Here is a 13,763-nt window from a genome sequence, read left to right as displayed (position 1 = left end):
ATATAGGGGAAAATCTTTGACAAAGTAAGTGGCCTTTTGTTTTTTAACCAAAAAAAGAAAGTTTGAGACTTAAATGGTGCTGACACAGCTGGATGATATCATATGAGTGACATCTTTGGCATTAAATTCATGGTTTGGCTAAAGATGGTAAGTTAATCTTTTATGGGATCCTTCTATTTCAAGTATTACAACTGGAGCTACTGCAGAATGTGCTGGGGCTGTTGCAGCTTGTGCAGAAGCTGTTTGCAGCTTCCGCTGGAGCTGTTATTGGTATTTTCGACTAAGTTTCTTCTCTTGGAAAAATTATATGTTTAGTCCATATATAATTTTGGTAAGTAATAGACTAGTTGGTTGATATTTGATGAAGTTTTAGAGATGTAATTATGTTTTTTTTTTTGTATTTTAACCAAATCTTAGAGAGTAAAGAGAGCATTTAATGCTAGATATAAGATATTAATATATATTTAGCCATGTGCTTGGAATTGATTTATGTGAAAATAATAATATGATATAATTATTTTTTAAAATTTATATTATATGATGGACATTAATTTTTATGTAAAGAGCATGGGGAGTTTTATTATTTTAAGTGTTTTGTGATATGAGAGGCTTACCAAACGTTACCTATTGCACACTGACCCGTCAGAGTTCAAGGAATTGGGGAAGATATGCCAAGCAACATGCTTTCCTTTATCAACTTTGAACCACTGGAGTTTTACTGAACATACTTCTTGGCCCTTCAAACCACGACTCCCAAAATTCCCTCGATGAGACTCATGAGCTTGGATCATGAGCCAAAAATAAGATGATGTGTCATGAGCTTGAACCATGGGTTTTGACACCTTTTTGTGTAAATATGGGCTCTTTTGGGCATTAAAAAAGATTTTTTCCCAAAATCCATGATAGTGTTGACGTGGTACGAGTTGCCAATTAAATGAATCCATGTGGTGTGAAAAATTTGTCCTCAACAAAGTTCAATTAGCCTTTTGTTCAATTTTTTCCCACACACCTCTATCTTTTCCATGGGAGAAATTCCTACGATTTCTCCTATTACATCTACAAATGATAAAGTGCTTAATCAAAATCATGAGTTATGAAAATAATAGTATATAACTATATTTCAAGTATAAATGTATAATCAAAATTACCTATTAGAGTTGTGTTTTTGTCAGCAAGATACTTTAGCTCATCAAATGGAACCAATTCAAATTTTTGTTTTGCAATAAGTTCATCATTTGTTTCTAACAACTTCATAGATGTTGTTGCATAAAATCTTATCTAGTACTGTGATTCACAATCCTATAAGCATCCTTGTTTTCGACAACTCCAAAATATTTTATTCAATAAATTTTACCTTCTTGTATATCTCTAAAATGATTAACAAATGATTTTCTAATACTTGCATGAATAAGATTATCCTGAAAAAATGAGAATAAGCTTATCAAGAAAATATAATTCAATTGTATTTGAAGAGCTAAAAGTAATTTTATTATTTTATTTCAAAACTTACCTTCTCATCAAGTAGCACCAAATCAACACTCATAAGTTCATTATTTGTTTTAATATTAAGAACTTCCCACATTCTTGTGACTCTAACTCTAATATTCCAATCATCTTTTTTAGTGTCGATTTCATCCAAGAGATTATATCTTTGATTTTGTCTATCCATTCTAATAAAATAATATAAAAAAATAATTAGCATTTACCTAAAAACAAAAGAAATATGAATTTTAAACACTAAAAATTTGGGCTATGCTTGCAATTGGCATATCATACAACCATGTTAGTCAAGAACAAAATAACTAAAATTAAACTCCTCCTCAAAAATAAATAAATAAACTCAATATAAAAAAATCACCATACTCGGGTATATATTTTTGGATAATTTATATCATTGCATATCATATATATTTTGGTGCCGGTGGTTATACATTCGGCCAAGTTATATTTAGGATCTTAAAGTAACAATTGAAACAAATAATTATGGGAACAACTTTTTTTGTCCGCTTTCAGTTATGCTATATAGATGCGCTACCTTGTGAAAGAAAACGTCATATGTAAGTAGCATCTAGAATCGAATCCAAAGCAGCTAAGAACAAAAAATCGAGTAGCAATTAAAAAAAAAAGTATATTAAAAAAACATAAATATAAATATAAGCAATTAAAAACGTTCAACATCTATACCCACAAAACAATTCAACTTAACAATCCATAACAATTCTCTAAATTGGATTAAACTTAGGAAAATCAACCTAAACAAATACACAAAATATATTCAATTTGATGAAAAAAAAGTAGTGTAAACAAATACGTACTTGTAATGTTGTAGGTAAAAAAGGAGAATAATAGAGATTGTAAGTAGAAGAAAAGAAGCATAGCGCAAAAGAACCGTATGATGAGTATTAATTATGAATTATTTTATATATATATATATATACACTCCACATTGAAGAATTTTATATGAACAAAAAGTTTAAACCTAGTTAAACTACCAAGTGATATGCCCATTGGTGGGTCTTTTAATATTTATCAAATATTTAATTTTGTTTTGATTTGGTTTAATGTTTAGAAGCACGTTACCCAACTACTGCTGGGTCTTTTAGATTAACATAACCATTGGCTTTTTGTTGGCTTTTAATTGTTATGATTTTTGTTTTTATCCGCTTACAATACTGCTGGATCTTTCTAGATTTTTATCCACTTAGGAATTATAGTTGAAGAAAAATTAAATCCACTTAGAAAGTTTAGTTGAAGAAAACTTATATATATTTTTTCTTAAAATCTAAAAATCTAAGAAATTTTTTACAAGTTGGTGCTGCCACTTGGCGTAACCACGGTGTCTAAGCCCAACTTTTATTATATATAATATAATATGACATAATTTCATAAATTTTTTTGATGTGTTTCAATTTATTGTAGTTATCTCGGGTTGCTTTGCCTGGTGTGAATTTTTAAAAAACATAGTAATTTACTAAATTGCAAATTGCCCCATCTATAACATGTGGTCATTTTGATTTTTTTCCGTAATGTATAAAAATTTGGATTTTTACCCTTAACGTTATGTAGTTTTTGAAATAAATTCTTCCGCTAATTTCAATTTATGAGGTGACATTTATGTGTTAGTTTGTCCAATAAATTCATAAAATGTTATTTTAATTATGTCACATCAATTAAATAAATTGATGATAATTGGTATTTGGTAGTTGATTTCATGCTTTGAATTTCTAATTTGTTAAAGCCCTTTTTTTTTTTTAAATGTTTAGTTTTGTCTTTTCTTTTCTTTTCTTTTTTTTTCTTTTTTTTGTAAATCTTGATGAGTTTTTGTAATTGAAACCCTCATTGGAAAATGTTATTCATGTTGTTCATTTTGTTTTCTTTTTAAGGAAGAGAGATGCAAATAAGATGCTTAGTGAAGTGCAAAACAAGAATTCTAGGAAGACCTTCATGGACAGTGAGCATATGTGGAATAGATGAGGCCCTATCACTGTTGGTGGGGCATCACACCATCACTAAAAATAAATATATATATATATATATATATATATATATATATATATATATAAAGGGCATTTGTAAATTTAGTTATTGTTTAAATACTTTGAACCAAATTCTCATGTCGTAGTTGCTTTATGGTTAGAATTATTAGATACATATGTTTGATTGTTAGATATTCCTTTTTTTGTTGATTAGTCATAAATTTAGTTAAGCTATTTGTATGTTAGTGAGAAGAACATATATTTTCATGTTCTATGGTTCCATTACATGCTTTGTACTTTGGAGATATGTTTGCATACGAAAGAGGGCGTTACTTTACCATTCCACCAAATTACTCTTGGTCTGCAAAAGGTTTTGTCTTCCTCACTCATTTTTAAGGGTTTTTTTACCCCGTGCATCGCACGGGTTAGCGACTAGTATATCATATATTAGAAGAATCGTGTAAGCCTATTATAAAAATCTCTAATAAATCCTCTTACAAAAATTTTGTAAGCTGGGAATATTAAATTTGTAAGCTTCTTATAAAAATCTCTGATAAATCCTCTTACAAAAATGACAGTCAAAGTAACTTATGAAAATTTGTAAGCCTCTTATAAATCCTCTGATAAAAATCACCTAGCCTCTTATTAAAATCTCTTATAAATCCTCTTATGCCTCTTATTCACCTAGTTCTCGGTATAAAAGCTGATCAGATTGTAAGCATTCACAATGGGTCAGGGATAGGCCAAATGTAACCAAAATTTAGCATTCAAGCCCAATTTGTCTCAACAGTCGGAAGGCTAAACATGGGAAAATGTAAATTTTATTGGCATAGTGCTACAATACCATCGTAAATGTATGATGGTACTGTAGCACTAGGCCAAAACAAAATAATAATATTTTAATCAGTTGAAGCTCTCGCTGACACACTTCTCTCTCTGTCTTGTACTCATTCCTCTCTCTTCTTCATCTTCTCTATTTTCTCTCCCTTTCTCCCTCTTCTATTTTCTCTCCGTTCCTCTATGTCTATTGGGCCAAAATGGGCTTTTACCCCTTTCTCACAAACTTTCCAACAAAATGCCCTCTATCTGAAACTATTTAGGGAAATGTCATTGTTGTTTTGAAACTCAATTTTCTAAAAACGAGTTCCAAATGTAAAACTCAATTCTTGGACAATCGAGTTCCAAATGTAAAACTCAATTTTTGGACAATCGAGTTATAGCGAACTTAGACTTAAAACAAAAAAAAATTCTGGAACTTGAGTTCCACAAAAAAAATTTCAAGGAACTCAAGTTCCAGAATTTTTATCTTAAATTTTTAGTTCTGTATAACTCGATTGTCCAAAAATCGAGTTTTAAATTGAAACTCAATTTTTAGAAAATTGAGTTTTAAAAGAGGGGCATTTCCCTAAATAATTTCAGACATGAGATATTGTGTTGAAAAGTTTTGGCGAAAGGAGCAAATGCCCATTTTGGCCATGTCTATTGGCGTGGCGTGGTAAATCTTGCCGGCTATAAAGTCCAAGATTTACCGGTGTGGTGGCATGGGTTTGCTTGTCGATGTGGTGGCATGGTTGTTGTCAAGATCGGCGTGATGGGTTTGCTGCCATGGGTAATGGGTTTATTGATTGGTGTGGTGGCGTGCTTGTCAGCGAGATCGGAGTGATGGGTTTTTAGATTGGTGTGGTGGCATAGTTGTTGGCGAGATTGGTGGTGGTTTTTTTTGTGGTTCTTGCGGTGGGTTTCTCCTGGTGGTGGTCGGCATGGGTTTCTTTTGTTGATTCTTGCGGTGGTTGCTTTTTTGTAGAGTTTTGTTTTTTTTTTTGTTTTTTTTTTTTTAGAAACTTTTGTGGTTGTTGGTAGTGGGTTTGGCGGTTTTTTTTAATGGGTTTTGGTGGTTGGAATGGTGGTGGGTACTATGATTATGGTGGTGGTTGCTAGCCGGTGCCATGGTGGGTTTGTGTGGTGGTGGGTAGGTTTTTTCGCTTGGTGCTGTGGCTGGGTTTGCTTGGTGATGGTGGTAGCTGAGTTTTCCTGTGGTGGCTTAATTTTTTTAATTATTTTTTTTGAAGAGGTGGAGAGACAGAGAGAAAGAGGAGAGAGGAGAGGAAAAGAGGGAAATAGGTGGTGAAATTAATATTTTAATAAATAGATGAGATAAATAAAAAATGGGATGTTGGATGTATTGTAAAATGGTATGATATAATTGATAAAGTAGCTTTTTGAGATGGTAAAATAAAATAGGATAGCATTTCCCATTGTGAATGCTCTAACCGGGGAATTGTATTGTGAGATTGTAAATAGTTTCTCATTAATTCCCTATAAAGGTTCCCTCAAAGAACACCAATGGATGGGAACACAGAGTTGTAGTCGCACACCATAAGAATGGATGGTAGCACAGAGAGGTTAGTCTACTGAAGTATGCCTAGAAGTTAGAACAGTGGCCTATGTGGCCTCACCTTTTGAATTTTTTATTATTATTAATATATGAAAAGATATTTCGTGTGCTTTTAGCAAAAGATAAATGTTTATTTTTTCATTTTACTATTTGTTTAATTTTTTTATATAAATAATTTAGCTTTAGTGTGCATTTAGAATGAGCTGAATTTTTGAGCTTATTTACATTTTCATCTTATTTTTGCTACTATTTATAAATCTCACTGTACTTTTTGGTACTATTCATAAGTCTCACTGTGCTATATAGCTAACTTTTATTTTTATCTACAATACTTTCAACAAAGAGTTTTCAATTTCAGCTAAATAAGCTCTCCCTAAACGGACACTTAAGTTTTTTTTTTTTTTATAATAATAAATCAACTTTAATTTTTTTGTGCATTAAAATAATTTTTTTATATAAAAAATAAAAATTTTACTTTAACGTAATTTCAGTATATATGTATGTAAAATTTCTCTCTAAAAACTTAAATTTCAACCCTCTCTCTCACACTATAAGGGTCTGTTTGGTTGGAGGAGTGGAAAAGTGGGAGGATAAAAAGGTGGGAGGATGGAAAAGTGAGAGGATAGAAAAGATTTTATTTTCTTTCCTTTTTGTTTGGTTGAGAGTGAAAAAGTGGAAGGATGGAAAAAAAAAAGTTTGAATAAATTTACTCATATACCCTTGTTAAAGAATGTGCTTAATTAAGACAAAAAAGTGACAAATAACCATACAAAAAAAAGAGCAATCATCCAAATTTATAAAAAAGTAAAAATAATATCCCAAAAAAAGAAAATGCAATGTTACTGCCAAGAAAAAAAAAATGAGGCACCAGGCCCTTGAAAATCAAAAGAAACAAAAATAATAGAAAAAAAAAAAGGGCAATGGTACTAAAAATCAAAAGCAACAAAAAGAGTAGAACAAAAAAAAAAAAAAAAAGGAGTCACGTACTACCCAGTAGAAAAGAAAAGAAAAAATAAAGGCAACTTGAAGAATGTGCAAAGAGCATTTTTGTCAATTAAGAAAAAATTCATTTTAATTCAATTTTCTCTCCATTTTGGGGAGAAAACTTTTTGCTGAGCCAGAAGAGAAAATACCTGGGCCACATCATTTATTTTCCTTCCTCCCCACCCAACCAAACACACTCAAAAAAGTTTTCCTTCCTATTTTCTCTCCAAAGTTTTCCATCCACCATATTTCACCTCCAAACAAACACACCCTAAAAGTGTCTATATATCACATGGTAACACTAGGAGCACGGTGATCTAATTCTTAAATAGTAAATACGCTTGTTTTTATCATATTTATAATTTAATTTTAATTTTTTTATTCAATGGATAAGGTTTTTTCCAACTCTCAATCTCAGCCGTCCATCTTACCATGCGAGCTCTATCACTGTACTTACCATCACATTTGCCCTTTCTAAAAATAATAGCTTCGAACGGGGACAGAAAGCGTTGTGAGCTTTGATGGCAGTGGCAATGGCAATTTGTCGTTGCCAGTCTGTGTTAAGAAACGTGGATTTCAAAGGTTGGGATCCAAACCAAAACCCCCAATTTGGGCATCAGAATCCCAAAATTCATTGATATCAATTTGGGCAACTCTTGGTCGCACATTGGACAAGTCTGGCTTTTGGGCTTTTATCTCTCTATTCCTTCTTTTTTCTATTTTCAAATTTGATTGTAAACCTTATAAGAGAAACCAAAGAAGTTTGATTTTGATTGGCCTCATAATATGTGTTACATAAATTGTTGAGGCCTTACAATTTTACACATCATTATTCTAATACTCCATTAGCATCTTTAAAGTAGGCAGTAGGCTTATATGTGTTAATAGCATCTCACAAACTCATCTCCCTGTTATTTTAACCTAACTAGAATTTGTTACACAAATCCTTCTTTTACATATTATTTTAACCTGTTTTACACCTTCAACTTAAATCATAATACTTTTCAAATCAATGCATATAACAAGATCGTCTTAGAAATATTTGAAGCTAAAATAATTTCCTTTTTTTGGGGGGGGGGGGAGTTAAGTGGATTTTGAAGCTAATGGATTTTTTGTTTGTGAATATGCTAGTGATAAGGCACTCGTTTTCTTTGAAGAATTTCATGCACTTCTTGTCTTCTTCAATACAATTCTGGGTGCCATAATTGGTATACACTTTTGTAAGGTTGAATTTATTCAATCATGTGCTAACTTTATTCCGTGCCAAATTTGCTTATAATTTAGCAATTAGATACCCTGTATTTAGGTGAGATTTATATAAAGGTAATGTGTGAGAGAGTATAAAGAAAACTCAAGATGTGTGCACTCAAAGGAGTCTCGTAACTGGCAAGTTGCCAAAGTAGCACACGTGTGAAGCATGCAGATGAGCTGAAGGGTCACGACAGCTGGAGCACTACAGGTCAAAAATTTCAGTCTGACCAGGCAGTTAGCTCGCGACTCGTTCCAGTCACGAGGTTGAATCGCCAGAATGCCCTGTTTGGATGTAAACTAACTTTTCGCATTCCTCATACACTTTACAATAAATACCCTTATACCCACGAAATGTAGAGAGCTTCTAGAGAGAATTTTGAGAGAGAAATCCTAGAGAAAAACAAAATTGACTCATCCACAATCTTCATCACTTGATTCTTCAAATTCCTCTACTCTCACCCTCTCCATTGACATATCCTTGAGAGGTACATTTGCCAAATCCTTATCTCACTATACCCATATCAGTGAGAAGGTGTTTTGGTGCTTGGGAAGCAATTCAGAGAGGACCAATTCGTTTAGTTGATGCAATGGGCTTATTGCGAGATTCGGTAAGCTAGAGAAGACAAGGTTCGACGTAACCCTATCGGAGCAAGAAGCTTGGAGAGCTTAGGTGCACTGGGTAGATTAGGCTTTGAGGGTCTTCTGTTATTCATGTATCTCAACTTCATTCTCTAATGGATTTATTGACTGCTTGGAGGGCGGCGGAGAGGTTTTTCGCTGAGTACTTCAATTTCCTCTTCAATAACACATCGTCGTGTTATCTTTGTGTTTGCATCTCTCTTTCCTTTCTCTTTACCTTATAACTGCTGCTTTATTGGTTATTAATTATGGTTTAGAGTGTGTTACCAATTTGGATATAGCTTTATTTCATATTCCGCACATATATTGTTTGATTATAAGCTTGTATTGGTATTTGGTATTTTTGTATTTGGGGGTCTAAACGTTCATTGGTGTTTTACACACTATTTGAACTTTCAATTTTCAAGCCTTGAAAGTCTTGCCACTTGAAAAACATCTGAGTATCATCTTGCTTTTCATAATGGCTACAATTGTCTATATCATTGCATATTTGGAGATAAAATTACAACGGCAAGATGCTGCCTACCTTTTTATATTCAGGCTCATTTGTCTGGTTTTTGGAATTCTTTCTGTTGAGCTACTTGTCAAATTAATCATTTCTCCCGTCTGGTTGTTCATGGTTAACTTTTGTCCAATCCTGATCATTGGGGTACTGCGTCATTGGTATCAAGAATTTACGAGAGTCTCTATGACACAGATGATATGGTACTCAAGGCAGTACATATCTTATATAACAAGATTTATGGATTACTTTATTGGATGTTTGGGCGGCTCCTACAGATATCCCAATTAGGAACTTCTAATGCAATTTCTTCAAAGGAAGGAGACATTGAGATGCAGCTGGCATTAATTGCGAGTTAAGTGGCCTGATATTCTCAACTACCTACAAAGTAAGCAAAATTTTCACTTACGCAATTTTCCCTATGGAAGTTTGAATTATTTTTACTTTGTTCAAAGTAAGGTTAATTATATTAACTTAAACAAATGTTTTTATACTTTACTAATGATCTCACATCCAACTGCTTAGATAATAAAATTTGCAATGCAATTTTTAAAATGTTCAGCAACTAGATTAAAGGTTAAAAGGTATAGGGAAAGCTAGATTTCCATTCTTTTTAAACTAGACGGAAGCCAGAACATTAGGACACCGCATCTGACCCAACCACGACAGCCATAATAGAATACTACAAATAGGCAACATAGTTGCCCTAGCTTAGAACAAAAAACATGCATATATAGTCATGGTGCTACTTTAGTCAAATTGATTATGTCTGTCAAGATCTGGGAATGGACCCTTATAACTGATGTTTACAAACTTTGTGGTTACTAAATAGGATCACGATGCTTATGGTTCCTAACCTGTGTAGTAGTCATAGCTGGTCTAAGAGTTAAAAATGATTGCAGTATCCTTTTTGTGTTGCATTCCCAAGAGTGGCTATTGCTTTATCTGTGTTTGCACACATAAGCAGTAGCCCTCGATTTGGTTCTTTTGGATCCTACTCTATGTAGTGTCAAAGTGACTTGCCACTACAGCACTAACCAAATTCTGGGTCCTTTATCTGCTAACACCAGCATTGCATTGGGACTGTATATCCTCATCACATTTATCATGGTGCTCCAGTATTTCTGATAAAATAACATCTGAAATCTATCTAGATTATTGGCCTTTAAAACACTCATTTGAGAGGGCGTTGTGTACTTCTGCTATTTATCACTGTCTAAGAAACTGCATGTCTGTTGTTTGAAGTTGACTCATAATATGTTCTACAGAGAACTGATATGTGACAAAAAACACTAAAATGATCCAATAAGGCTTGTTCCATGTCTTGTACCAAATTGATGCATTGCTTGTCTTAGTTTTCTACCATTTTGAGCCTTAAGATTTTGTTATTCACTCTTCTTATGTTGATACATGCTCATGTTTATGCTATGTTCCAGGGACACGTTGGATTAAGTGTTGCAGCTGCAGATAATGACTAGAAGAAGATGGTTGCTGAGAAGATAATGCCTTAATTAGGATTGTTGTTTTTTGGATTATATATTAGGATCGTTGCTAATAGGGTTGTTGTTATCAATAAGTAACCACTTGATGATATGACTTCCCCTGTTATCTTGGGATAGGATTAGTCGATAAGTAGGTTGTTGGAGTTATCCTTGTAATTTGAATTTAATTTGAATTTTACAGATTATGTATTTAAGGAGATTGAAAATTCAATATATAAATTATGGTATACAGAAAAATATAGAAATAGAAATGGGTACCGATAATTATAGATAAATGTCTTAAAGAAAAAGTGGTTGAGGTTGGGAGGATAGGGGTGGAATGTTGATAATGACACCTGTTTTAGGAGAAGAGACAATTGACATGGTCTTGAACACTCCTCAAACTATAGTTAAAAGAATCAATTAGACAAATTTTGGGAGGACACAAATCATGAATAAATTGATTTATGGGGTACCAAACAGGGAAATGCTTTTTATTGAAAGGGGCCTGAATGGTTATAAATATAGTGGGAGTTTTGAAAGAGTTAATGGGGGCCAAGGTTATGGAGTAAAAAATGAATTAAGAGATGTTATTATAGACTTTACAACATAGGATTTGACATTAATGAACACTTAGTTTAATGAGCACTAAGAAGAGTGTTTCCCACATTTAATTTAATTGATAGTAGATAAATTTCATCCTTATTTGAAAAGTTAATAGTAGAAGTTTTAAAGGTTGTAAGATGATGTTAGGAGAGAATGTAACCACTCAATATAGGTTTGTGGTACTAGATATGTGCATTAGATAGTTAAATAAAAATAAAAATTAAATTAAATTAAAGGATAAAAAAGAGAGATATTAGAGAGTGATGGGGTTTGAAGGAGGAGAAACAAGTTGTGTTCAAAGATAAATTGATTAACCACCTCACATCCTTGGTGCGGTTGTTACTCCACAAGTATAAGTACTTGTGGGATGTGAGGGGCAAGGGCCGAGATTTAAGTCTCTAAAAAGGAGCATCACACATATATACTTAAATTATGCTATAGTAGAATTTCTATCTTGTATAAAAAAAAATAAAGAAAATTAAAAAAGATAAATTGATTAAAAAAGACAAGTGATGCCTAGGCAAAGATGATGATTAGATGTGGAATGAATTGACTAGTTGTATTAAAAGAGTAGTAAATGATGTATTTGGAGAATTTAAAGGATGTGGCAAAGCGCTTGTTGCCAATAGTTAGGTGACATTATTCATTTATGAAGTTTAGATGTACAGTACAACTAAACCATAGTTAAGTGTAAAAAATCCTAATAATTGGTCAAATGTGAGGATGGTTGTTTCCTTGAACACAGAGATCTATTTGATTTAAATAATTAAGTCTCTGCATCCATAAAAATAAAAATAAAAAATAAAAAAAGGTGGAGTTTTTGCAAAGTTACAAGCAAAGTTCTCCGGTCTCTTTAAGATCCAATGGTGAATCACAAATGCTTTAGATAGCAATGGAATTAACATGTGCAGCATCCTTTACAATTCCTTTCTCTCATATAATAAAGTAGCTAAAAAAAAATAGAACTTGAAAATGTTTACGTTAGAAAATAAATGTGTATCTAGGCATTTTAGGTAGTTGGATTTCTAGAAGTAAGAGTTTCCTCGTAAAGTTTCACATCTATCAAAATCAAAGAGACTGCAAAAATTAAATGTTCTACTAATATTTTATAATATAAAAGACTGTTGTATAATTATTCAGTAACTACATATTGTAGGACCCCATAGTTAGTTTAGGCCTAGGACTGATATCCAACTATAATGTTCTTGTCAAGAGCATTGTAGTTCAATTGGAGAACACCTTCTGATGTTTCCAATGAAGATATTAGGGTTCAAATTCCCCTCTCCTTCAACTAAAAAAAAAAATCTATGATGTTCTTTGGAGATACAGAATTAGCAGTTGCATGAGGCACCCAAAAAAACCTTGAACTTTCAATCTTTATTCAAGATTTTTTTTTTTCCTTTTTTGGGTTCATGTCTCAATGGTTGCAAGAAACGAAGCAGGGGTATAGGACAAAAGAAAGGGAGTTAAGAAGGAAGAATCTCAATTGAGGTATTCATCCACAAAAAGAAATACAATTAACAGGTATATGAAGTCAATTTTGGCGCTAATATTTATCGCAAAACTGAGAAATAACCAAAATTGGAGCATGAAACCAAGACATACCTCTTTGAGAAACTCTCTAATGAAGTTTGAGAACCAATCAGATTGTCAAACCTTATATACAAACAGATACTAACTGCCATGAACATCTAGACCTCTCTAGACTCATCTTCTTATAATAAACCATTTCAAGTATTGGAAGTCCAAAGAAAAAAGTGGCTTCAAATGATAAACAAAAGCCCTAATTTAATAATTCTAAAGTAAGGTTTCTTGATTATCACCTTTTCTTGTCCAACAAAAGTGAATTATATCATCATTATGCATTATAAGAGCATTGACTCACTAGATTATTTAATGATTAAAATTAATTGAAAATTGAATGTAAGTTAAAATTTACACTTGCTGTACGAGCAACATAGCAGGGAGATTGAAAAAATGTTATAGATGTATATTCTTTCTTGAGGCAAATAGACAGATTATTTAAAGAGAACTGCCACACCTCTTTATCTTGTTCACAAGTTCTGGCTATGAGCTCAGATAAAACTCATTTTTGAAGATCAACTATGGAAGCAAATGAAGAGCGAGCTTGGAAAGCTCTGACTTCTGGAAATTATTGAGCAAGTTCACATCTTACATGAATTTCTGTCATTACACACTTCTTCTTGCAATGAAAACAGCACGTCTAACAGGAATTAGCACTCAAATATGGTAATACCTGAAGAGTAGTATTAGTATAAAAACCTTGTTCTTCTTTTGTGATCCCTAAATTTCTTCTAAAGGTGGTCGGCCTGGACAAAAACAGATAAGTTTGCTGAAATATTAATAAGTTAATAATTTTTGATTGAGCAGAGAAGAATTATATTAGTCATTAAGATGGTCAGTTTTCA

At 32.5% G+C, this 13,763-nt stretch overlaps 1 long non-coding RNA gene across 1 annotated transcript; it reads left to right on the top strand.

The window, feature by feature from the left end:
• The first annotated feature begins 9,002 nt into the window (after positions 1–9,002).
• On the top strand, positions 9,003–10,986 carry LOC142630475 (uncharacterized). Its single transcript, XR_012843322.1, has 2 exons — positions 9,003–9,635; positions 10,684–10,986. It is a non-coding gene; the product is annotated as an uncharacterized LOC142630475 (long non-coding RNA).
• The last annotated feature ends 2,777 nt before the right edge of the window (positions 10,987–13,763 follow it).

This window comes from Castanea sativa, chromosome 4 (genome assembly GCF_040712315.1).
Source record: "Castanea sativa cultivar Marrone di Chiusa Pesio chromosome 4, ASM4071231v1".
In the NCBI taxonomy this organism is placed as follows: domain Eukaryota; kingdom Viridiplantae; phylum Streptophyta; class Magnoliopsida; order Fagales; family Fagaceae; genus Castanea; species Castanea sativa.
Note: the sequence above shows the minus strand (reverse complement) of the source record. Positions and strands in the feature narration are given on the sequence as shown.